The following is a 26804-nucleotide window of genomic DNA, read 5'->3' as shown; positions in this document are numbered from 1 at the left end:
TTCCCACTTCCCCCCATCTACTGAATCCAATTAGTGATGCTTACTGGAATACTGATTGTCCTTGTGTAGATAACCAAAACTACAATGAGGTCATGAGTGTCACAGCTGTGTCACAGCTGTGTTGTGTCCAAATGACAGCTTTTCACAGTTCTTCTCCCCATCCCTCAGCATGTTCATTCTCTCTGCCCTCCCTTCTTGAGGCCCCTTGACCTTTGTTGGGAGTGTGAAGGGGAAGGTTGGCATAGATATCCCGATTAAGGCTGGAAACTCACAAGTTACTGGTTCTCACCATTTTGACCATCTATGAGTCTGCATCCACTGCTGCCCACTGAGGACACTTCTCTGGCCAAGGTGGAGAGCAGCACAAACCTATGGTATAAAGGTAAATATTTAGGCAGCTTGACAACCATGTCCATTTAGCCAAACAACAGTAGTGGTCCCCCTTTAGGACCTGTGATCTACTAGCTATAGACTGGCTGCTTTCTGGTTGTCTGTTATGGTTGGTGCTAGGCAGAAGGAGGGAACTCGGTACATTCTATGTACCTCTTTTGCACATAGAATGACCAAACAATTTCACTTTTAAAAATATTAAGACTTCTTAATTAATTAAGAATGAAGGTTTTTTTTGAACATTTCCATTCTTATAACAGATCCATGCATTAGACTATTTTACTATATAGAATGTAGTTCATGATGTAGTTCATTCTGAATTTTGCTTCTTTAGTCAAATCAAGGTGTTTTAAGCTTTGTCTCAACCTTGCAGTTTATATATTCCGTGGTTCTTTGGAGCTGTGTCTAAATTCCTAATAAAGAACCCTATAGTCCATATCTTAATGTTGTTTGGGCTGTAAAATTACTTCAATTTTAATGAGACTATTTCAAAGCAATTTTAGTATTTTTGAAATAAATGTATGAAAACACTGTTGGGTTTTTTTGTTCAATGTTCTCAAACAGAGCATGTTTGAGAACATTGACAGTTTTAATGTTGCTGCCAGGTTGACTCTGGTGATGCCTGCCTGACGCAGGTCTGGTAACAGGAACATCTTATCACTTCTAAAGCTGGGTCTTAGAATTTCTCTTAGTGTTTTAGTATTTACATGAAGAGAAATCTTGATGCCTGATAGACCAAGAGCCCTGCAAGACACATTCTGTCGCTTCAGTCTCCTAATTTGGGACGGATTGCATTATTAATTAGGCTTCCAGCTTTTGAAATGAAATTTTCTTCTTGGCACCCAGCTTCTGGGAAGCTGTAAAGGAGGTGTGAACATTTTCAGTGCAGAAAGACTTAACTGAAGCATTCTAATTTAACTTTGTTGAGACAATAACAGAAAGGCTTGGGCCAGGCTTACTTAGAAAGTCAGATTTGCAGTCCTGTGCTCTGTGGAAAGTTACACAGATGGAGTTTCTCTCAGATGTTCCCCCAAGTGCATTAACCTACATGTAAGACAGTGCCTAGTGTATACTTTTAATATCTCTGAATTTGTAAATTTTGGAACTTTTTAAATTTGTTTTTTTTTTAATTTCATATGAGCCCACCATACTTACACCCTTTAGAACAGCTTATTGGGTGGACCACTGTGGTTTGTAGGCTTTAGCGCTGTGTAGAGCTGTTAATTGCTTTCTCCCTTGGTAGCTTGTGTAGCACCTTTGGATACTTTGAGGACTAGTCCTGAAGAAGGAGACTCTCAGGTCAGTTCTAGCTCTGTTCCTCCAAATGCTGTGTCTGAAATATGTAGTGTATTCAACACTAAGGTCTTACCTTCAGGCAGCCATGGTGAATGGTAATAGCTTATGTTGAGTCTCTTGAACTTGATCAATACAACTTGAAGGAATGTTTCTAAATACCAGACACTGGAGGTTTTGTTAGAGACTTTGTGGCTCTTTAGGGGAGGATCATTGCCCCTTGTGGTATAACTCTAGTTAAACTCTCTCTCTCTGTGTGTGTGTGTGTGTGTGTGTGTGTGTGTGTGTGCGCTTGTGCATACTATGTCCATCTGTCTCCCTTTCTAGAACTTTTTCTCCCTGTTTGCCCCTCTGATCTCTTTTTACTTTCCTGGTTTCTCCCATTACTCCTTTACTCTGAATCTAAAGATTTAGAGCTAGGACTCACAGATGAGAGAGACTGTACAGTATTTGTCTTTCTAAGACTGGGTCACCCACTCAGTAGAGTAGTTTCTATTCTATATTTTTTCTCAGTTTCATGTTTTACCTGTCATGATTTCACTTTTCATTATAATCAAATAGTATTCCACAGTTGACACACCACATGCTCACTGATCGCTCGTCAGCTGAAGGATATTTATGTCATTTACATTTCCTGCTGTTCTGACTGTGGTGATGATGAACGTGGCTGAGCAGTTAATACCGAGTCCATTGGGCGCGTGCCCGGGAGTGATTCCTTTGGGACATGGGGTAGATCTGAGTTTAGCCTTTTGGGAATTCTCCACACCGATTTTCATCTTGGCTGCACAGTTTGCAAGCCCTGGCATCCTTGCCAACACTTGTCTTAGCTATTCTGTCTGGGAAAAGATTAAAGTCTGAAAACGGTTTTAGTTTGCATTCTCCCAACTAATGAGAATGTTGACCACTTTTAAAGACATTTTTTGGCTATTTTTGTCTGTTCAGATCTGTGAACTTTTTTTTTGTTTTTGTTTTGTTTTTTGTTTTCCATTGGGTCATTTGTTTTCTTTACTCTTTTTAGTTCCGGAATGTTCTGGATGTTACTCCGTCAGGTGTGCAGCTGGCAGCGAGCTCCCTTCTGTGGCCTCCTCTTCACTTGGTCGATTGTTTTCTTAGCTATACAGAAGGGTTTTGTTTGTGTGCTTTTGTTTCATCAGGTTCCTTTTGTCAGTTGTTGGCCTTAACTCCTGAGCACATGGAATGCTGTTCAGAAAGTCCGTTCCTGCCCATACCATGTATGCAGGGCACGGCCTGTGTGTTCTTCTTCAGCTTCAGAGTTTTAGGTTTCACACTGAGGTCTTTGATCCCCTTGTAGGTGGCTTCCATGCAGGGTGACAGGTGTGGGTGTGCTTTCCTTTCTCTAACTCAGTTTTCTCAGGAGCTTTAAATGCTCTTAGAGATTCCTTAATTAGGAAGACTCCCAGGAATTCTTCACCTTAGTGAATTGTAACTTTGAGAAAAGGTAAGAGTTAATGTCTCCAGGTGTTTGTTACAATACAGGAGTCACTTAGAAATAATGAACATCAGGACTATTATTTGCTTGCTCAGTTGATTGGAACTGCTCACAGCCAAAGGACTGAGTAGATTCATTCCATGCTTAAGTATCTGCCTTCACTGTCATCCTTTCTGTTAAAGACGAAGAAATAGAAAGTCACAGTGTCTGCTGTTGTTTGAAGCCAGAGGTGCTCTAACACCTGACTAGAGAGTAAAGTGAAATCTGTTGCTAGGCAGTAGTCGAAGCACCTAGCAACTGTAGTGTCTCAGACATCTCAGCGACCTTAGGGTCTCTTCAGAGCCTCTGACACGTAGAGCACACAGAAGATCTATACTCATCTGAGTGAGAAGGTGCTTACAAGTCTAGAAAGCAGCAGGAAGGAGCTTTTTGGAAATCCTGCCTCGTTTTGTAGTGTCTAATACTTGAAGTGACTGTTCCCCTCTGTGGCTTTGCCATGACCTGTGTGAGGTCCCTGACTTCCTTAAAGCCCACCTTTCCCATCTTTTTAGTAGAGGTGATAGAATCTATTTCCTGCATAATTTAAAATAAGTGACATCCTTAGCATAGCTTGTACTGTGATAAAATGTTAGCTACGACTAATAATATTAGAGGCCGTCTCATGTATTTAGGAACCCAAATATATTTTGAAACCCACATCGGTAGTGTTTTAACTATGCATTTCTTTACGACAAACAGCCCTCCAACTTGATATTTTAAAAATGATTAGTTATTGCTCACAAGTGTGTGTACTGTCAGTTGATAGTCCCTCTTCAGGATACCCAAAGTCCTTAAGCACGTGGCTCCATTCAGTCATCTGGAGTGATGCAGAGCTGGCCCATGCGTGACTTTCTCGTCCTCCCGGCTTAAGTTCAGGATGAGCCCTCTGCTTTCCCCTGCGCAGCTGGTGTGGCTCCTTCCATTGTGACGCTTCACTGTTCTGTTTTCTGTGTCTTTGAGCTGTCCTGTCACCCTTTTGTGACACTTTTAATGTATGTGGAACTTCTTCAGCAGGTCAGCATTTAGTCCACCATCTCGATTAATAGTTTTATTTAATCTAATATGTAAATCTTCCGATTGAGTCTAATGCTTAAGTAAGATTCTGATTAGAATTCATCTCATTCAACTTCAGAGTACTCTAAAGGATAAGGTAATGAAAGGGAAAGGCATCAGTCTATACCAAAACCTTCAGGACTGATTTCAAGTAGTCATCTGACCTGCTTAGTCCCAATGTGCTCGGATGTCTACCAGCTTCCTTACCAGGAACCAGCCATGCTGGAGTCACTGGAGTGAGTGCCTCGCTTGCTGCTCACACACAGAGGCCACCTATGTGTGCCAAGTGTCAAGTCAGAGGTGTGGACTTGGTGGTGGAGGGCTGTGATCCCTAGGATTTTGGAGTATGAATGATGTGCAGATATGCAGGATAGCAGGCTGCAGAACTGGTCCTCAGCTCACGCAGTGACATCCAGTGGCTGTGCCCCTTTAGCAGTTTTTATAAACATTTATAAACAGTCCTCTCATCATTTCCTATGTCATTCGGGAGCCCGGGCTTTTCAAGGCTTGTCAATCCGCAAGCCTGTTCTTTACATTTTCTACTCCTTCCTCATGAGAATTTATTGTAACTACACGTCAGAATCTGGGCATTTAATCTTCCACAGGGTATGTGTCATGTCTTAGTCTTCTGGTAGCAGACTGTGCTTTCTTATTTTTCCCACTTTTCAAACATTTCTTAATAAACTAAATAATAAAATGTCATGTGCAGCGAATCCCTGGATCCCACCTCCATAGGGTCTGGTCCAGCTCCTGGTTGGAAGAGGGAAGGGAGGAAGCGGGCTGCAGAACAGAGCACAGTGTGGGAGGAAGGAAGGTCTGTGTTCCTCACTGTCCTTACACAGACACTCGTGCACAGAGCTAGGAGAAGGGACCGGAACAGGTGGCAGGCGGTGCTCAGATGAACATGGATAGGGACACCTTCTGTCTGCTGCAAGGTCTTTGAGATTAGGTGATCGTCCCTGAATAGACTAGCATGTGAAACTATCGAGGGGAATGGTACTGTTGTTGGAAACCTGTGTAGCTGCTGACATGAATCCTCTTCTAGAAGTTTCTTCGTACACCTAGAACTGAACAGTTGAACAGCTAACTAGTCACACACATATGTCACATGACTTCTCATCAGTGTCTGAGTGGTGGCCCTTGAATATTCAGACACAGTAAAATGTGAGAGAAGGGAATTATTTAAATTTCTTTTACAAATGTTTACCAAACCAAAAAAGAAAAAAAGGAGTGGCCCAGGGATATAGCTCAGTTAGTAAAGTGTTTGTGTGTACTTTATTTAGGACCTGAGTTGGGACCCCAGCACCCAGATTAAAAATCAATCAATAAACAACAACAAAAAATTCAGTATGGCAGACCGTCCATTTCTAACCCCAATGTTGGGGTAGGGACAGACAGAGACAGATGAATTCCCCAAGTTTGCTGGCTAACGTTAGCCAACTGGTAAGCTCCAGATTCAGTGAGAGACCCTGTCTCAAAAAATAAGGTAGAAAGGCTAAAGAGATGGCTCAATGGTTAGGGGCACTTGTATTTACAGAGGCCATGGGTTTGATTCCCAGCACCCACATAGTGGCTCACAACTGCCTGTAACTCTAGTTCTAAGGGATCCAGTGACCTCTTCTGCCCTCCACAGGCACCAGGCATGCTTGTACACAGATGTATGGACATGCAATCAAAATACTCATACGTATAAAATAAAATAATTTAACCTCCTAATAAACTAAGAACAAAATATAAGGTGGAAGAGGAAGACACCCAGTGCCAGCCTTTGGCCTCTACATGCATGTACATCAAACAGTCATGCATTCACATGGACACGCACACACAAACACACATGCACTCACATATACCTGCATATACAAATACACATGCATTCACATATACCTGCATATATGAACACATAGGAATTCACATGGACATACACACAGAAACACACATGCATTCACATACACCTGCATATATGAACACACATGCATTCACATGGACATACAGAAACACACATGTATTCATGTATACCAGCACACACAAACACACATGGATTCACATATACATACACACACATGCCACACATAGACAAATGTTAAAAATCTTTAAAGTTAAATATAAAATACTTCTTAAAAGTTTGTATGCACAAAGGAAATTTAAACACAAATTTTAGATGCTCTGAAGTTTAAATCACAGTGTGACTTGAGAGCCTGTCTTGACCAATCCCTGATGCCGTTACAGCTCAGTCTCTTTATTTCCATAAAGCTGGATTTTCTCACAGCCCCACTAGGAGACATGTATAGCTATAAATGTCGTTTTTGTTGTTATTTTCATAACTGTGGCGAAGAGTAAATAAATGTGTTAGAGAGTCCTTGGGCAGAGCAGAATGTTATGGACACCCATTCTAAGTGCCACAGTCATCCTACTGTGAGATTACTGTAAACCTAAAGAACCGCAGAGAAGCTTCTCAGTTAAAGGAATAGTTGGGGACTGACAGTAATGTTTTTCTTACATCCTGCAGTAGTTACTGACCTACACTGGGGAATAAACTAGTGCTCTTCCTCGATGTATCAAATTTCCTAAGGCCTGCGTCTGAATAAGACAAGTTCCTGGAGGAAATGGAGGTGCTGCCCACCATCAGGTTTTCAGTTTACTTATTCCCAGAGTATTCACAGAGACAACTCGGAAGCCTTCAGTGGCTGTCTCAGCCCTACTCTAGAGTTACTGAACTAGTTCAGAAGGTACTAAGCTCCCGAGAAAAGTCAGAGGTTAAGGCCTGTGAATAGGCATGGTCCACAGGCTCAGGTGGGTGCAGTGCACACCGAAGTTAGAAGAGCACTATCATAGCAGCGCTACATCGTCCCACCCCCAGCTCCAAGATGCTGCTTCTACATTTGCTTGGGGTTTTTTTTTTTTTTTTTGATGATTTTTTTAATCGATTTCTTTGTGAATGTCACATCTTACATCCCAGCTCCATCTCCCAGCCCCTTTGTATTCACTCTTCATCCTTGCAACGCCCCCAATAGAAACAAAACAATGATGATGACAACAAGGACAACAACAAAATAAAAGTGTAGAAAACATCTTATAGAAGCTGTGGTGTGTCACAGTGTGTCCCACAGTATTTCCTTCTGTCCACACACCTTTGACTGCAAATGTTCATTACAATAAGTCATTGGTCTGGTTCAAGGCCTCTGGCTTCTGCTATGCCATTAGTACTGGATCTCGGACTCCTCCCAGTTACCCTGTTTTTGCCCTCCTGTGTCATGGAAAGTTGTCTGCTTTGGAACTGCAGGACCAGCCCTTTCATGCCCTCCAACAATTCACAGATGATGTAGATTTGGGGGTGGGTCAACTCAGAGCCCTGGATCTGGGCCTGGAAGTGTATTAGAGAGCTGAGCAAGCCCTCCAGCACTGCTCCAGCTAGCCCAAACCAGTGCTGCTGCCGGCAAGGAGCAAGGTCAGCTCTCCCGCTCCCCTGCTCTTTGTGAGCGACCAGAGCCAGTTTCACTCTGTGCCCAGTCAAGGCACAGGAGCTACTTTTCTAGTTGATGCACTTGTGGCCTTTAAGGAATCTCAGTTCCTGATTGTCTTCGGGCTTTGTTGCTGTGAGGAAACACCATGACCATGACAACCCCTATAAGGAAAAACATTTCATGCAAGCTGGCTTAGAGCTATGATTGTCATGCCGGGGAAACATGTTGGCACGGTGACAAAGAGGTAGCCAAGAGTTCTACATCTCGATCTGCAGGCAGGAAAAAGAGATGGTGAGCCACTAGGCCTAGCTTCATTTAGCTTATGAAACCTCAAAGCCAACTCCCCAGTGACACACTCCTTCCAGTAAGGCCACACCTCCAGTAACACTCCTCCCTATGAGTGTGTGGGAGCCGTTTTCCTTGTGACCACCACACTGATACTCAGATGTCTGTGCATTTCCTTCCATATTGACTCTTGAACTTGACTGTGACTTTCTTTAGCACTTGCGTTTTTAAGGCATGCTGCGGTCACAGGCTTGTTGAGCCCTTGTGCTTGGGACTTTGTCTTGGAGTGTTCTAGTTAGAAACCAGTGGGTGTGACTAAGAAGTGCTGTGAAAACTATCTGAGTCTTGCCCTCAAGATAAACTATAGCTTTCAGAAGCTTCGATCTAATTCCAAGTTTTGCTGATGAGCCCCAAAAATACAGACCCCGAACTGTTTGTCCTAGGCAGTAGCATGTGTAAAGAAAGTCTCACCTCCAGTGCCTGGGAGCTGACTCTCTTCACTAAGAATGACTGATGGAAAGACTTGGGGGAGGCTCCAGGGGGATGCTTGACAGCTGCACCATAGCCCTCCACCATGATTAATGCTCAGGAGTCTGTGAAGCCCTCATCGGCTGCATCCCTCACATTAGGGCACTTAGGAGCAACCCCGTGCCTCACAGCCACCTCAGGGGCTACACACTGGTAGACTCAGAAGGGTGGGGCCATCAGTCCAGCACATGGACTGAAAAGCTAACTGTCACCAGCAGAGGCCGCTGCTGAGCAACTAGAAAAGTGAAGGCCTTTGGGGATGTCACAGTCAAGCAGAGCTCAGCAGAAAGCATGGAAGACAATGCGCACTCCTTTCTGGTCTTGTCGTTGTACTTTTATGGGCACACTACTCGATCATCGTTTATATATTCTATACTGTCCTCAGTGCATCTGCCTTTAGTCATCTGCATGCACTTGTCTAATTTTGCGTTTTTCCTTATTGAGCGATCTTCTATCTACCTTTCTTTGTCTCCTTATCATTTCTTCCTTTTTACCTTTAGTAGTTTTTTTGACTCTTTTTGATTTTTAAAAAGGTTTTTTTTTTTTTTTTTTTTTGTTTATTCCCTTCTTATATTTTTGTTAGTTATGAACTGTCTTCACAGTGAGGAGTGGCATTTGACTGTTCTTCCCTGGGAGTCCTAGTTTCTGTCTGCCTGTTCTGTACACACTGAACAGGCATGGAGCCTGCGTTTTCTGTTTTCTACTCCCTTAGTTACAGTTGGATCGATTTTAATGTATAGGTACAGCATTCTAAATAAATCTGTAAAGCTCTTATTGGTCATTCCTCCCATTGCCTTGCAGAGTTCTGAGTAATCCTTATTAGACAGCTGGTAAGGGAAATGTTCATTTTAGATCTAGATGTGTGAAGGCTCGGTAATGATATTGGTTAAATCAGATCTGTTTTGTAAGCCTACTTGCTTAACAACTACATTGAATTTTATGGTTGAGTAACAGATCAATATAAGGTCCAAGCTGCCTTTCTTAGTTCTTAATTTAATAGTTAAAGTGAATCTAAACTATGTGTGTTACTAAATTAATGAAATTATACTAAATTTTTTGCTTACTTTTGGAACAGTAGCATAAACCACGAGTCAGCTGTGATCTTAAGTGTACTGACATTACTCATGTTAATGACATGCTTCATGGTGACATTGGAAGGTGAGGCCTGCTGAGGGGTTTTTTGATCATTAATTAGGGTGTGCCCCTGAAGCAAATGCTACAACTTAGCCCTTCTCTCTTACTTCCTAGCCATGAGGTGAATGCTTTGCTCTGGCAGGCCTGTCTGCTATGCTAGGGAATCTAATCACAGGCCTAAAAGCAACATATCATAGAATGAAACATGCCAAACCATGAGCTAAAACACATTTTTTTGTAAGTTGATTTTTCAACTATCTGTTGAGTAGTAAGGGAAGTTGACTGAGATGCAGCCAGACCAAACTATAAGCTTCCGAAATATTGTCCCAGTGGAAATTCCCACTGAAGTGGTATTGCTTTATAACTTTCCTATAGAGAAGACAAATATTTCCGCACAGTTTTATACACAGGGTTATTTGTTATGCATGCTTACTTGGATTAGCATTAAATTTCTTCTGTTGAATGTGATAATCCTTGTGATTTCTTTTGGGATTTATTGCAAATAAATCTAAATGCTCATAATCTTCGCCTTTGGTTTATGATAATCACTTTTTAAAAACACATTACTATTTTTAGTTACCATGTCTTTTATTTCACTAGATACAAATTTTAAATGCAATAAAATTTCTCTAATGTGGTTTAAATTAATATTAGTATTTAACTTATCATTTAACTATCCATTTGGTAATTTATATACTCTTGGCTGTAGATTAAACATTCCTTAACAACTCTTGCATGAATAAGATATAAGTTTTTTGGTAGCGATTTAAAGATTCTATGTGCATCTTTATCTTGATGACCTAATCACTTTCAAAGGGTATATCTTCTAGTCCTATACTTGATTATAGCCAAAGGCTTAGAATGTGTACCTCCATTACTAATACATCCCATTAGGTTAGGGTTTCAACACAGAACATTCAGTCCATAGGACTACTATGAGTATTGTATGAAGGGGTTTGTGACTAGTACATACAACATATGTGAAAGGAGAACCGCCATGTCTATGTCCATGTTTATGTAGATGTCCCCAGTCAGTCTATATGTGTTGTGAGAAGTAACTGCAGAGGCCATTTTTTCTAACGAATCTGCATGGGTGCTGCCGAGCTGGCTGAGGTTAGCTTCTCTCTGTTGGAAGTGTGGGGCCATGTGTTCAGTGTTTTATTGTTCCACTGATGTGCATGAATTTAGCTGCTCTGCCAACACTCACTGTCTTGATGACAGTTTTGAGTAGAATGAGTCTTCCCACTTGATACAGTGTCATCCTGTGTTCCAGATTGGCCTCCAACTTCTCCTGAAGCCTGGGCTGGCCTTGGCCTTTTATGACTGGGTTAAGTCACCCAGGATGATATTTTCTAATTCTCTTTATTTGCCTAAGAGTTTCATGTAGTCATTGTTTTTAATAACTGAATAGTACTCCATTTTCTGTATCCATTCCTCTGCTGAAGGACATCTGGGTTGTTTCCAGCTTCTGGCTATTATAAATAAGGCTGCTATGAACATAGTAGAGTATGTGTCCTTGTTATATGTTGGAGCATCTTTTGGGTATATGCCCAGGAATGGTATAACTGGATCCTCAGGTAGTACTATGTCCAGTTTTCTGAGGAACTGCTAGAGTGATTTCCAGAGTGGTTGTACCATCTTGCAATCCCACCAACAATGGAGGAGTGTTCCTCTTTCCCCACATCCTCGCCAGCATCTGCTGTCACCTGAGTTTTTGATCTTAGCCATTCTGACTGGTGGCCTCGGCCTTTCAATTCCTCTCCTCTCATTCTGTCTCCCAGATGCTGGGATTTAGGTGTGCAACACAATACCTGTCTCCATGTCATTCCTTCCTGAAGCTGCTTTAGCTATCCTCATTTCTTTATATTTCTTTGTAGTTTTAAAATAGTTGTATCTTGATTTGTATAAAATTTTACTAGGATTTAGGTAGAAACCATGCTAAAGTTGTCAACTTAAAGAGAATATTAACTTGTTAATGTACATCTCAGATCCTCTCACTTTGTTGAAACTAGTTATTCTGTGACTTAGTTGTAGATTAACATTTCTAAAATGAGACTCTTGGTTAGATCTTCTGTTTTTTCCTTTCATATCCAAACACCTCCCACTTCCTTCTTGCTTTGGTACATTGTCTTAACCTCTGACAACACATCAAGATGAAGACGTTTTCCACCCATATTTTTTTCTGAGTTTATATTCTGAAGAGTATTACACATATTTAAAAAAATATTTTCTGTATCATTGGTATGACTATGTGTTTTTTTTATAGTTTACTAGCATTACTACATTGATTTTTCTGATCCAATTGATAAAATTTTCTCATCTAGACAGCACAAAATCCTGTACACACCTATCCCTCTAAAATATTCATAACAACCTATATGTATGCGCAGAGAAGAATTGTAGCATCTGCCTCCATGTTGCTCTAAGCTGCTTCTCTTCACTCTGGCTCCTTCCTCTCTTTCCAAAACTTTGTCCCCACCCATCCTTTCTTCTTGTCCAATGACAGGCCTCACTTTATCCTATACCTTCCTTCTTCATAAAGACATCATCTTCACTTTACCTCTTCTGTTTGATTAAAAAGGGAATTTTCCTTTCCAGCTTAAGAAAGAATAAGAATCTATATGTTATGTCCTGGCTGGATAGTATACTATTTGAATAGCATCTAAATAAATATGTTCCCTCAAAGTTAAGCATCCTGGGTAGGCTATGAGACTAATTAGTCTTCAATACAATCAGAAATCTGAGAATGGCCAATATATCTATAAATATAGGAAACCTACCATGGCATCCATAACTGAGACAGGTTGTAGATACAATTACCTACTTGTGAAGTTCCCTGTTAGTACATGTGAGAGCAAGTCTTCAGTCTTCTGGTCCAGGATCACTTGATAGACTTTTGAAATGCAGACTCTTAAAGGGCTGATGATCCTGGCTTTGCAGAGATTATCAGTGGACTGTTCTGCACGATGTGTCCTTTTCTGGATAGTATTTGTCTGTAGATGAAATAGGCAGTTTCTACCCAGTGGCTATCTAGCCACAATGTAGAGATGTTCAGTTTCTTTTTTGAATCCACCAAAGGGGAATTGTTAGAAGCCAATATGTCTCAACAAAAGATAAATAACATTAAATGTCATATTTGTGGATTTCTGATGTTTTTTTGAAAACCATATATCTATAAAAAGTAATCTGGACTGTTGTCCATTGACTACTCTCAGCTATTTCTGATGAGAATATTTTGAAAACACCCTAGCAGTGATCTAGAAGCCATGAATTTGTTATTTTGCCCTTAATTCCTATGTTTAATCATCTCAGATTAGTTTGTAATGACATTAATAGAAGGATGGGTCCAACCCTTGTACTTTTAAAATTTTTGTCACAATAGAGGAAATTTATATCACTGGAAATCTTATCTTGTATCAGATAAATTCAATACCAATGTAAAGATTATAACTTTAGCTTAGTAACAAATATAAGGATATTTACCAAATGAGATTATGGCATACAATCAATGCTAGCTAATTCCTCCCTGTTAAATTATGACCATTTCTAAATTTCTCAGAAAAACAACCTTAGATAAACCACCTTCAGCCCCCCACAAATCCAGGGAATCAGGGAGACAACTCTCCAATGGCTTTTCAGCTGTGTGTGGGCATTGAGTGATGTGGAAGCCAGTCACACTAATGGACAATTACTGTAGTTTCTGATGTCTGAGCTTGGTCAGGAGTTCAAGCAGGTCTGACAGTGAGACTCACCAAAGCTGTACATTCTGTATCTATGTGCACAGAAGAATTTTAATATCTGCCTCTATGTTGCTTCCAGCTGCTTCTCTTCGCTCTGGCTCCTTCCTCCCTACATTGACCTTTAAAATAGTGAATAAGGCTTGTGTACCTGAAATAAGTTCTACTTGATATGTAATTATTCTCATATGTTGATGAATTTTTGCACACACACACCCTTCCCCAAGAAGGCGTTTCTTTCTGTAATAGAGTCCTGGCTGACCTAGACTTACTTTGTAGACCAGGCTGACCTGAAACTTACAGAGGTCCACCTACCTCTTGCCTTCCTAGTGCAGGGAATAAAGGCATGCACCTCTATGCCCAGTCCTTGACTTATATTAAGAAATTTTACATCTCTGTTGATGGTAATTTTATTTCTTGTACTATCCTGTACAACAGTAATACCAGTTTCAAGTGAAATAATAATTATTTTTTCTTTAGTTTATATTATACTTTTTCATATACTGTTATATTTTTGTTTTAATTTATATGGTCTCTAAAATGTGATTTTAAAGTATGAGCAACAGTTGTAAAAATGTACTTATTTTTGCCTTTTTCTTATTTTATTACATAATTTTTATTTAATTTTAATAATTCCCTAGTAACCATATTTTTATATAAAGCCTATAATATATATCCTATTTATCTTTATAATAATTTCTAGGGATAGAATTTATATGCTTTATTTTTAGGGGAACATACAAAATAATAGTTATGCCATTTTCATATGTACATTTTTATTTTATTTCATTCATATTCAAAGTTGAGCAGGGCAAATGGATCCTATATACTCCTCTCCCATTCATGACTAGTTGCTGACAAGTCCAGCCTTTCTTGCCCAGCACAGACAGTCACAGAAGGTAGGATAGGCACAACATTCTTAGATGGTATTTATAAGCATATTCTGGCTCTTGTGTTCTTCTGCCTCGTTTTCCATGATATTCTCCGAGTCTAGAGCAGGTTGTATACATATATGGTTTAAGTTTAATCAATCAACTGTCCCTTATTCTCAGCACTGTGAGCAGCCAAGTCTACATCCACCACCATTCATTGTAAGAAGCTTCTCTGATTAATGCTGAAAGTAGTGTTTCCTTCTGCATGAGACTATGGAAAGTTCTCCTATGTCCATGGAGTAGGAGGATTAACATAATAAAATGGCCATCTTACCAAAAGCAATCTACAGATTCAGTGCAGTCTCCATCAAAATTCTAGCACAATTCTTCACAGAACATGAAAGGAAAATTCTTAGCTTTATGTAGAAAAACAACAAATCCTGGATAGCTAAAACAATCCTGAACAATAAAAGAATTGCTGGAGGTCTCACCTTTCCCAGTTCCTAGTTGTACTCGAGACTGGTGGTAATAAAAACAGCATGGTGTTGGCATAAAAATAAACACGTTCACAGATGGAATTCCATTGAAGATACAGACATAAATCCATATACTCATGAACACCTGATTTGTGAGTAATGAATCCAGAAATACACATTGGGAAAAAGATAGCATCTTTCCCCCACCTGAGTGTCTGCATTTAGAAGACAATACTCATCCATACTCAATCCATACTCATCACCCTTCACAAAACTCCAGATGGATCATAGACCTCAATGTGAAACCAGATGCACCGAGCCTGATAGAAGAGAAAGTGTGGCATATTCTTGGACTCACTGTCATAGGAGAAGACTCCCTGAACACATGGGCCCTAAGGTTAACAATTAATAAATAGGACCTCATGAAACTAAAGAGCTTCTGTAAAGCAAAGACATTATCATTTATACATAGCAACAGCCTACGTAATGGGAAAAGATTTTTACCAATTCTATACCCAATAGAGGACTAAGATCCAAAATAGATAAAGAACTCAAGAAAATGGATATCAAAAAGCCAAAAATAATCCAGTTTTAAAATGGAATACAGATCTAAACAGAATTTTCTATAAAGGAAACTCCAATGGCTGAGAAACACAAAAAGAAATGTTCAACATCTTTAGCCATCAGGTAAATGTAAATCAAAATTCCTTTGAGATTCCATTTTACACCTGTCTGAATGATTATGATCAATAACACAAGTGGCAGCTCATGGTGGTGGGGATGAAGAATAAGGGGTACTCTTCCATTGCTGGTGGAGGTACAAACTTGTACAGCCAGTATCGAAATCAATATGGAAGTTTTTCAGACTATTAGGACTCTGTCTCTCTCGAGATTTGTCATACCATTCTTGTACATATACCCAAGTAGGACTCTTGCTCAACCATATTCATTGATGCTCTATTCATAATAGCCAGAAACTGGAAACAACCTAGTTCCTGGACAAAAGAATGGATAAAAGAACCGTGGGGTACATTTGCACACGAAGTATTACTCAGATGTTAAAAAAAAAAAAATGGCACCATAAAATTTACAGGCAAGTAGATGGAACTAGAAGAAGTCATCCTGAGTGAGGTAGCCCAGACCAAGAAAGAGAAACAAAGTATATATTCACTTTTATGTGGATATTAACTAAATAAGTAAAAGCTAACTTATAATCTGTAGACCCCAGAGGTTAATTATAGAGGAAGGGACTAGGGAGGACACATGGATCTCCCTGGGAAGGGCAAATAGAATAGATTTTATGTGTGGACTGGAGGTGGGTTGGAATGCACATTTGAGGACCAAGTGGGGATGGGGGTAGGGGAATAGGGTTGAGCAAGAGAATTCAGGGCGAGGCAAACAGCTGGTATTGAGAAGCATTTGAGGAATGATTAGGAAAGCTAGTGAGGTAGCTCCCTAAAATATATTAAAGCAATCCTAGTAGGTCTCTTAATAATGGGAGTAACAGAGTTCCAACTGGCAATCTCTTGTCACCAAAAGAATCTTCTATTACCAGGAGTGGGTTTCATTCAGTTGATGGCCAAGAGGCTCCCAATAGCTCTAGCTGTTGCCAAGACAATGGGTTACTCTAGGCATACTGACTGTGGGATCCCATTGCTGAGAACAACATCCACATAACTGATTTGACATGGAGAAGTCAAGCTGGAGCCTACATGGAGCCTTCACCCTTATACTCTAGTGCCTTGACTATGGGAAAGCACTCTGCAAGCTTTTAAAAGGAAAAGGTAAATAGCACTCCAGCTACAGACTCTTTGACCTACAATCTGTCCTGCCTCCAAGATATGCTGCAGCAATGGTGGCACAGAACTTGTGGAGTAATCAACCAACAACTGACTTAAGGCCCACTCTACAAGGTGGAACTCATACCGGACACTGTGTGGGTGACCAAGAACTAGAGAGTAGATAGCTCAGCGACCTGGGGTAAAACCAAAATACTACTGGTCTTTAAAAAAAAAAGTAACAATAAAATGACTACTATTCATATTCTTCCATGATCATAGATCAGAGCCTTATCAGAGAAGCTTGCAAGAGATGGGAACAAATACAGACAGACAGACACACATACACACACACACAACACACACACACACACACACACACACACACACACACACAGAGAGAGAGAGAGAGAGAGAGAGAGAGAGAGAGAGAGAGAGAGAGAGAGAAACAGAGAGACAGAGAGACAGAGACAGTCAGACCTACCTTGGAGTACATAGTTCTAAATGAGAAGTCTCCATCAAATCCCTCTCCTCAGAGCTTGAGGAATCTTGTGAAAGAGAAAGAGAAGACTATAAGAGCCAGAGGGAGGGAGGACACTGAGAAAATAAGGCTCTCTGAATCAACAGAACAAAGCTCCTATGAGTTCAGAATTTGAAGTGTAAAGAGTGAGCCTAAGGGCCTGCACCACATCCTCTGCACATATAGATTATAGCTTTTAGCTTAGCATTGTTATGGGACTCCTGAGTGTGTGAACAAGCCAGTCTCTGATCTTTGGGCTTCTTGCCTCCTGTAAGAGTGCTTTGTCCAGCCTTGATGTGATCGTTCTTGTCTTATCTCTTATAATGTTTGGTTGTTATCTCCTAGCAGCCTGTTCTTTTCTTTTTAATCATTTTTATTCGATATTCTCTGTATTTACATTTCAAATATTATCCCCTTTCCCCCCTCACCCATCCCACACCATGAAGATGCTTCCACTACCAACCACCAACTCCTGCCTCAGAACCTTGGCATTCCCCTACACTGGGAAAACGAGCCTTCACTGGACCAAAGCCCTTTTCTCCCATTGATGCCAGACCATGCTATCCTCTGCTACATATGCAACTGGAGCCATGGGTCTCTCCATGTGTGCTCATTGGTTAGTGTTTTAGTCCCTGGGAGCTCTGGGGGGTGAGTTGGTTAGTTGGTTGATATTGTTGTTCTCACCATAGGATTGCAAACTCTTTATGCTCCTTCAGTCCTTTCTCTAGCTCCTCCATTGGGGATCCCCATACTCAGTGTGTTCATTAGCTGCAAGCATCTTTATATGTATCAGTATGGCTCTGGCAGAGCCTCTGAGGAAGCATCCATATCAGGCTCTTGCCTGTAAGCACTTCTTGGCATCAGCAATAGTGACTGGGTTTGGTAACTGCATATGGGATGGATCCCCAGTTGAGGCAGTCTCTGGATGATCTTTCCTTCAGTCCCTGCTCCTCTAGTTGTCTCCATATTTCCTCTCGCGAGTGTTTTGTTCTCCCTTCTAAGAAGAACTGAAGCATCCACATTTTGGTCTTCCTTCTTTTTGAGCTTTATAAGATCTGTGAATTGTTTCTTAGGTATTCTGAGCTGTTGGGCTAGAATTCACTTGTAAGTGAGTGTATCCCATATGTGTTCTTTTGTGACTGGGTTACCTCACTCAGGTATTTTCATGATTTTTCTAGTTCAATTCATTTGCTTAAATATTTCGTGTAGTCATTGTTTTTAATAGCTGAGTAGTACTCCACTGTGTAAATGTACCACATTTTCTGTATCCATGGCTCTGCTGAAGTACATCTGGATTGTTTCCAGCTTCTGGCTATTATATATAAGGCTGGAATGTGTCCTTCTCAGATGTTGGAGAGTCTTTTGGGTATATGCCCAGGAACGCTATAACTGGGTCCTCAGGTATAACTATGTCCAATTTTCTGAGGAACCGCCAGACTGATTTCCAGAATAGTTTTACCAGCTTGCAATCCCACCAGCAATGGAGGAGTGTTCCTTTTTCTACACATCCTCACCAGGATCTGCTGTCACGTGATTTTTTGATCCTAGCCATTCTAGGTGGTGTGAGGTAGAATCTCAGGGTTGTTTTGATTTGCATTTCCCTGATGACTAAGGATGATGAACATTTCTTTAGGTGCTTCTCAGCCATTCAGTATTTCTCAGTTGAGAACTCTTTGTTTAGCTCCATACCACATTTTTAAAATATGATTATTTGGTTCTCTGGAGTCTAACTTTTTGAGTTCTTTGTATATATTGGATATTAATCCTCTATCAGATGTTGAATTGGTAAAGATCCTTTTCCAATCTCTTGGTTGCCGTTTTGTCCTAATGACAGTGTCCTTTGCCTTACAGAAGCTTTGCAATTTTATGAGGTCCCATTTGTTGATTCTCTTTATCTTAGAGCATAAGCCATTGGTGTTCTGTTCAGAAAAATTTCCCCTGTGCCTATGTGTTCTAAGCTCTTCCCTACTTAAGCTTTTATTAGTTTCAGTATACCTGGGTTCAATATATGGAAATTCATCAACGTAATCCGCTATATAAACAAACTCAAAGAAACAAAACCCATGATCATCTTATTAGATGCTGAGAAAGCATTTGATAAAATTCAACACCCCTTCATGATAAAAAGTCTTAGAAAGATCAGGAATTCAAGGCCCATACTTAAACATAGTAAAAACAATATACAGCAAACCAGTAGCCAACATCAAACTAAATGGTGAGAAACTTGAAGCAATCCCACTAAAATCAGGGACTTGATAAGGCTGCCCACTCTCTCCCTACCTATTCAATATAGTACTGGAAATCCTGGCCGGAGCAATTAGACAGCAAAAGGATGTCAAAGGGAACAAATTGGAAAGGAAGAAGTCAAAACATCACTGCTTACAGATGACATGATAGTGTATGTAAGTGACCCCAAAAATTTCACCAGAGAACACTTTCCTGATAAACAACTTTAGCAAACTGGCTGGATATATAATTAACTCAATTGAGTAGCCTTCCTCTACTTAAAGGACAAACATTCTGAGGAGAAAGAAATTAGGATAAAGATACCCTTCACAATAGTGACCAACAATATAAAGTACCTTGGGGTGACCCTAACGAAGCAAGTGGAAGATCTGTATGACAAGAGCTTCAAGTCTCTGAAGAGGGAAATTGAAGAAGATGTCAGAATATGAAAAGATCTCCCATGCTCATGAATTGGCAGGATAATATAGTAAAAATGACCATCTTGCCAAAAGCAATCTACAGATTCAATGCAATCCCCATCAAAATTCCAACTCAATTCTTCATAGAGTTAGAAAGAGGAATTTTCAAATTCATTTGGGATAACAAAAAACCCAGAATATTGAAAACTATCCTCAACAATAAAAGAACTTCTGGCTGAATCACCATCCCTGACCTCAAGCTGTATTACAGATCAATCGTGATCAAAACCTGCATGATGTTTGTACAGAGACAGGCAGGTAGATCGATGGAATAGAATAGAAGACCCAGAAATGAACCCACACACCCATGGCCACTTGATTTTTGACAGAGGAGCTAAAAACATTCAGTGGAAAAAGGACAGCCTCTTTAACAAATGGTGCTGGTTCAACTGGCAGTCAGTATGCAGAAGAATGCAAATCTATCCACTCTTATTGCCCTGTACAAAGCTCAAGTCCAATTGGACCAAAGACCTCCACATAAAGCCAGTCCTTTTCTAATGAGAGATAGAAAAGCAGTGGGTCTGGAGCAGAGAGGAGGTGGGGAGGGGCTGGGAGGAGTAGAGGGAGGGGAAAACTATGGTCAGTATATTGTATGAGAAAAGAATATTTTCAATAAAAGTTTAAAAAAAACGTTCATGGATGTTTAGAAGGCAGTCCATGTTCGTTTAGCCAAAACTATAGTAAATCCCTCCACTATGTTCCTAACATCTCTTCAGCCATGGATTTTTTTTTTTTTTTTTTTTTTTTTTTTTTTTGGACTGGGTTTACAGAAAAGTACCAGCAAAGAAATAAATGCAGATTGTGCCTTGCCTTTAACCCAATGGGAAATTTGCCACCACCCTCCCCAGTTGTGCCATACTGCACTAGTGTGTACTTGTGGTCTGGTAGGTTGGGATTTTAGTTTATTAGGGACATCATCTTGGTAAGACTAGTCATGCCTGTTCTCTCATTGGCTTCATAGCATCTGGCATTTTGAAAGCTAGGCAGCAGAAGTTTCCAGCTCAGTCTCAGCTTTATTTCTCTGTATCTTACAATCAATATGTGTGGTCTCTTCAGCCAAAGGGCCTTATCATCTAGTTCTGGTGGATATCCAAGAGGAATGGCAAGTATATAAAATTTTGGGGGGCCTCTGGGACCTCCCTAGTCAGCAATTTATAAGGACATACCTGGCACTGAGATTTTTGTTTAAGAAAAACTACGGCTTCTAGAAACAGCCCATGTTTCAAATCCTGCAAGTTCTCTGGAGTTCCCACTTCTGTCTCTTAATGAACCTTAAACAATGGGTCAGAACCCCATTATACTTGAATTATATTACTTTACTGAGCTGGTCTGCCTCATCCTACAACTCTCCAGCTACCTTAGACTGTGTAACCCAATGCAAGTGTTTTACCTTCCCATTTAATTCCTCCCCCAAAACATCTACTGTTCTTTTTATGTTGATTCCAGTTGGTTTTAAATTTCTTTTCTTTTTAATTTCTTATTGTTACCATGTGATCTTCTTTCCTTCATTTAAAGCAAGCTCATTTTATGTTTGAATGATTAAGTTTACTACTTCTCAAAGTAACTATTTGAACTTGAAGGTAGCAGAGTATCTCGTTTTATGGCCTCTCCTTGTTAACATTTCACCACTTTATTTGGAGAGATGTCCTTGTCTAACCTCACTTCCGCTCACTTGTCTGTGCATGCGTCAGGGCATGGGGCATCCTGTGCCCTCTCAGCCTGCATCACAATGTCTGTCACAGGTGTATTCTTGGCTTCTTGGCTTCAGCACCTCTGGCTCAGGATGCAGCTCTTTACTTCCTGTATAAACAGGTAGCATGAAGGGAAGGCCCTGCTGATGCGAGACTAGAAAGCCAAGTTGGATTCCCTGTCTCAGCTTTACAAGACTACAAGAAGAGGGGCTGCCCTGGGCCTAGGGAAGACTCTAGACAATGACTTGTTAACTATGGTACCTCTGCTAGGTATTTGCTTCTCTTGACTCAGCTTCATCCTTCTAGATAAATTTCTCAGTACTCTGGAGAAAGGAGAGCTGCCAGCTGTAGGGGTTCACCCATGTGAGCACAGTGGGAAATGTGTTTTCTCCTATTCAGCCCTAAAAAAAAATCCTAGGGAAGGACTCAGTAGCTTAAGCCAATTACGGTGCCTAGCTAAATTTCTGTGGCCTGGGAATCAAAGGGCTATGGCTGCCTTTGCTTAGATTTGGGCTCCACCTCCTCACCTCTCCGCAGAGGTTCTAGTTAGTTATTGCGCCCTATAAGACAGTTCCCACTAGTCTAATGGGTAGGAAATCACTTTAAAAGGACATTGGGTATAGTCACAGGAAGAGCAAGATTAAAGAAATAAAGAATACCTGCTATTGTATGCGTTGTTGTGAGAGAGACTCTGAAAAGCTTTTAAACTAACCAGGTGAGAAACACGCTGTCAGACATTAAGAGGTGACATTCATGGAGTTGTAAGCAAGCTACTTTAAAATGCAGTCACTGTGCACGCTCTAGCCAGTTAAGACACTCAGCTCTGTTTGACCCATTTGTCCTTGCTTCCTGAGACACCATTTTGTTTGATTTGATTGCTGCTTGCATTTGCATAGTTCAGTCACCTGGACATTTGCTCTCCAGGATGGAGTAGAGGACACATGGCTACTGACTCTTTGTGTTCTACGCTGTTAAACACAAAACTGTTCTTTAAAATGCTTCTGTGACCTTTCACCACACATAACCAAGCGGTCATAAAGAGGCAGTATCCATGGATATCCAGGATTGCAGACTTGGGAGCAGTAATTCCATATGACCTAAACTAGTGGAGAATTTTCAGATAAGAGTCAGACCTATGTGTGACTGTCCTTGACAGTAGTTGATGTGTATATAAGAAAGAAAAGGTGATGTCCCGGGTTTCAGCACTAGTGTTAGGAAAAAGATAAAGAGAGTGTGTGTGGGAGGGTATGCCCCATGGAGGTGCGGCGAGGCATGGGGGAAAGGGGGATGCCTCTGGGGAACCCATGTTGAGAATCCTTTCCCACTGAGGGACACCCCACAAGGAAACATAGCTTAATAGGATTCTAGGTTGGTAATATAGGCTTATAATTGGCAGACTTTATATTTATCTTTATATTGGCTAGTGCAACACTGCCTCACACTTCCATCAAAATAGTGTTATAATGTGTAGCATTTGTATGGTATGACATTCCTTTGTTGTGTTTACTTGTGCCTTTAAGTGCGTTGACATTTGCACAAGGCAGAAACCTGGTGAATATTGTACTGCTTTGAATAAGTGAAGTGAAATGCCAGATTACACTAGTGTGTATTGTACTTCAAACTGTCACGTTCCTGTGTGAAGCCCCTCACGTAAGGACTGTAATGGAGAACTGCGGATTCGTTGGAACACTAGGAGAAGAAATGAGAAGTACACAGGGACAACTTTTTTCAGAGCTAAGGTGTCTAGGAAAACTATACCTCAATTCAAACTATGAGCAATCCTGAGGTCAATGACATGCATTATTTTGTCATTAAAGAACACATTTATGTTGAAGTGATCGTTTTGCACACTGTAGATGTGTCTCTGTCCTTCCTTGCCTGCCTAAGTCACCTTCTGATTGTTTAAAATAAAAAAACCTATGTTCTTTCAAAGTAGAATAGGAAGACAGGATCTTCAGGCAGAGAGGGAAAGAATGAGTTGCCGAGGATTCGCCTGAGGTACGGAAGTCGAATGTATGGAACTGAGTAGAGACTGAAGTGGGAACTGTGTGGGATGGTGCTTTGCTGTGGCAAACACGTGAAGGAGAGTTTTCCTGAAGTGGACACAGGTGAAAGACTAAGGCAGACTCGTGAAGGAACATTTCATCTGAAGCAGAGACAGGAGAGAGGATGTTCTGCTAAAGCACACGCTCAAAAGGACCCGTGGTGAAGGACATTTTGCTAACAACACGTATGTGTTGGTCCGCCCTACATTGTGTAGTTGAGCTCCATTTGTCAGGACTCTGTGGACTTGAACTGCTTGGATGCACGTGCTGAGGCAAGACCCACAGAGAACATGTGGTGTTTGGAGGGTATAAATAGGACTCCAGGAGCTCAGCTAGCTGTAATGTTACAGGTCTGTCTTTGCTGATCTTCTCTTCATTCTTTACTAAGAGGCACAGCCAAGAACTTCTGGTGTTCCTGTTGGTCCCTCCTGCTGACTCGAGCTGAGGCTGAGGCCTGGCTGTCTCTGCTAGCTCCTGTCACCACTGTAGCTAACCCCACTCTACAGAACTGCACTGCTGGTGTATCTGTGAAGTGTTTGCGAGTGGATCAAGCTGCCGCTGCTGACCTGTGAACTGAACTGCTGATTTTCAGACAATACATGGGAGTTGTTCCAAAGAACCTTTCTAAACAGGTCCACTTCCCCATATCCTTTCTGTTCAACTACCTCTGGTAGGTGGTGGGCTAAACGGGAGGTTAAAGCGTCTAATAACCAACATTCAAAATAATGTATGAAAAAATTAAGGTTACAAGAGATAATCAGCCATGCGACAGAACTTCATAATAGAGTTATAATCTGCTTATAAGCTGGCTTAAGATCTAGGCATTAATTCATAAACAAATAAGGCCCATGTCATTGCTCTGGAACTGGGGTGGACATAGAAAAGGCAATGGTAACACTTTTACTTGACAAACTGTTGCTTTTGTACCTAATTTTGGAAATAATTTTCTTTGCAATTAAATAAAAATCTAATCTTATTTATTAGATTATCATGTGTATGCATGTTTTACCTGTATGTATGCAACTGAAATTCCAGAGAACAGCCTCCACCTACTAAGCCGTTTGGCTTCCCAAACATACAATGTGCTGGTAATGGGAGTGTCCTTAGTTTGTTAGCTGTGGCAGAACAAAAGGTGTCAGCATTTGAAAGCCCTCCATAATGCACCAAACTGGTGCTTCCTGGAAGATCACTGTGTGGTACAAACCTGCCGGGACCAAGTGTGTGGTAGGCCAGTGCATTTAATACTGTGTCAAAAATCAAAGACTTATTCAATCATTGTCCAACTAAATATGCTTAGCCAAAACAAAGTCATGGATTGAAGGCTGTATTGGCTGGTTTTTGTCAACTTAACACAAGCTGGAGTTATCACAGAGAAAGGAGCTTGAGTTGAGGAAATGCCTCCATGAGATCCAGTTGTAAGGTATTTTCTCAACTAGTGATCAAAAGGGAGATCCCAGCCCATTGTAGGTGGTGCCATTCCTCAGCTGGTACTCTTGGGTTCTATAAGAAAGCAAGCTGAGCAAGCCAGAGGGAGCAAGCCAGTAAGTAACATCCCTCCATGGCCTCTGTATCAGCTCCTGCTTCCTGGCCTGCTTGAGTTTTAGTCCTGACTTCCTTTGGTGATGAACAGCAGTGTGGAAGTGTACGCTGAATAAAGCCTTTTCTCCCCAACTTGCTTCTTGGTTATGATGTTTTGTGTAGGAATAGAAACCCTGACTAAGACAAATTGGCACCAGCATGGTGAAGTATTCCTGTGGCAACCTAACCCATGTTTTGGGGAGGATTTTGGAACTTTGCTGCTTTGATTGTGAAGATTCTGTGGTTTTGGTTAGCTGGGACTGAAGAATCAGCTGTGATTAACAAGATACCAGAACTACTAAAGCAAAACCTTTGCATTGCTGGGACTGTGGAAGGACTTTGGAGCTTTGAGCTAGAAGGGCCACTGGGATGTTAAAAGCTCCGTGGGATGTTCTGTAGGAACTTGGAAGCTGATGTGAGAACAGTGCAGAAGATGGAGGCCTGGCTCGTGGAATTTCAGAGGGAAAATTTAAAAGACTCCTGTCAGTGCTGTTGCTGTTTTGATTGTGAAGATTCTGTGATTTTGGTTACCTGGGGCTGAAGAATCAGCTGTGATTAACAAGATACCAGAACTACTAAAGCAAAACCTTTGCATTGCTGGGACTATTGATGCTGGTCAGCTGGAGCTAAGAAATTAGTAGTGATTAAAAAGAGACCAGCATCCTTGAGGTGAAATCTTCTGGGAAGTGTTTCCTAGAGCACAAAGAAGCTGTGTTCCAGAGATAGCCAAGATTGTACCTCGTGTTGTGGCTGGACTTGTTAATGTGTAAGAGTCACCCAGATGTTCCTGGTTTTGAAGGAATGAAGGCATCATGAGGAGCAGCTGAGGCTTGGCACTATGAGAGGCCATGGAAGGCCATTGGTGAGGGTGCAGCTTCAGCTGTAGTTAGTGCCCCAGGACTGACAGTGGTGTTTTGGAGATGCCAGTGCCATGAGATGACCACCAAGAACAGCAGCGGCAGTGGAGAACAGGCAGCTGGAGCCTAGAAGACAAAGTGTGTACTACAAAGGGCAGAGCTGGAGAAGTGACCCAAGCCCTTTGGAGGAGCCCAGAAGCTCATAAGTGGATTCCCAGACACTGGATGGTTAGAGTTTGATTTTGCTTTTGACTGTGACTGTGCCCTGATATTTTTCCCTCTTGAAGGAAGAAGTGAAGCCTACAGTTAAGAGACTTTGAATTGTAAAAGGTGATATTTAAAAGAGACTGGATATTTGAAAGGGATTGCAATTTTAATATGTAAGAATTTGTAAAGACTATGAGACTCTTAAGATTATTTAGATCTTGGGGATGAATGAGAAAGTAAGGGTTGAGGCTTACTAGTGATGTGTTTGTGCGTCAAGGGGTCAATTGTACTGGCTGGTTTTGTGTCAACTTGACATAAGCTGGAGTTATCACAGAGAAAGGAGACTCAGTTGTGGAAATGCCTCCATGAGATCCAGCTGTCAGGCATTTTCTCAACTAGTGATCAAGGGGGGAAGAGCCCAGCCCATTGTGGGTGGTGTCATCCCTGGGCTGGTAGACCTGGGTTCTATAAGAAAGCAGGCTGAGCAAGCCAGGGGAAGCAAGCCAGTATGTAACATCTCTCCATGACCTCTACATCAGCTCCTGCTTCCTGACCTGCTTGAGTTCCAGTACTAACCTACTTTGGTGATAAACAGAAATGTGGAAGTTTTGTGTAGAAATAGAAACCCTGAGTAAGACAAAGGCTAAAGTATATATAAGAAGCTAGCTGCCTACCATTAGTTTTGAAGTTCAAGAGACTTTAAAA

General features: G+C 41.1%; 1 protein-coding gene across 1 annotated transcript in view; it reads left to right on the top strand.

Moving 5' to 3' along the window:
• Positions 1 to 26804, top strand: part of NME7 (NME/NM23 family member 7) — a 130268-nt gene that overhangs the window by 47207 nt on the left and 56257 nt on the right. The gene's annotated exons all lie outside the window — the stretch shown is intronic.

This window comes from Micromys minutus, assembly GCF_963924665.1.
Source record: "Micromys minutus genome assembly, chromosome: 1".
In the NCBI taxonomy this organism is placed as follows: domain Eukaryota; kingdom Metazoa; phylum Chordata; class Mammalia; order Rodentia; family Muridae; genus Micromys; species Micromys minutus.
This window is presented reverse-complemented; position numbering and strand designations above follow the sequence as displayed.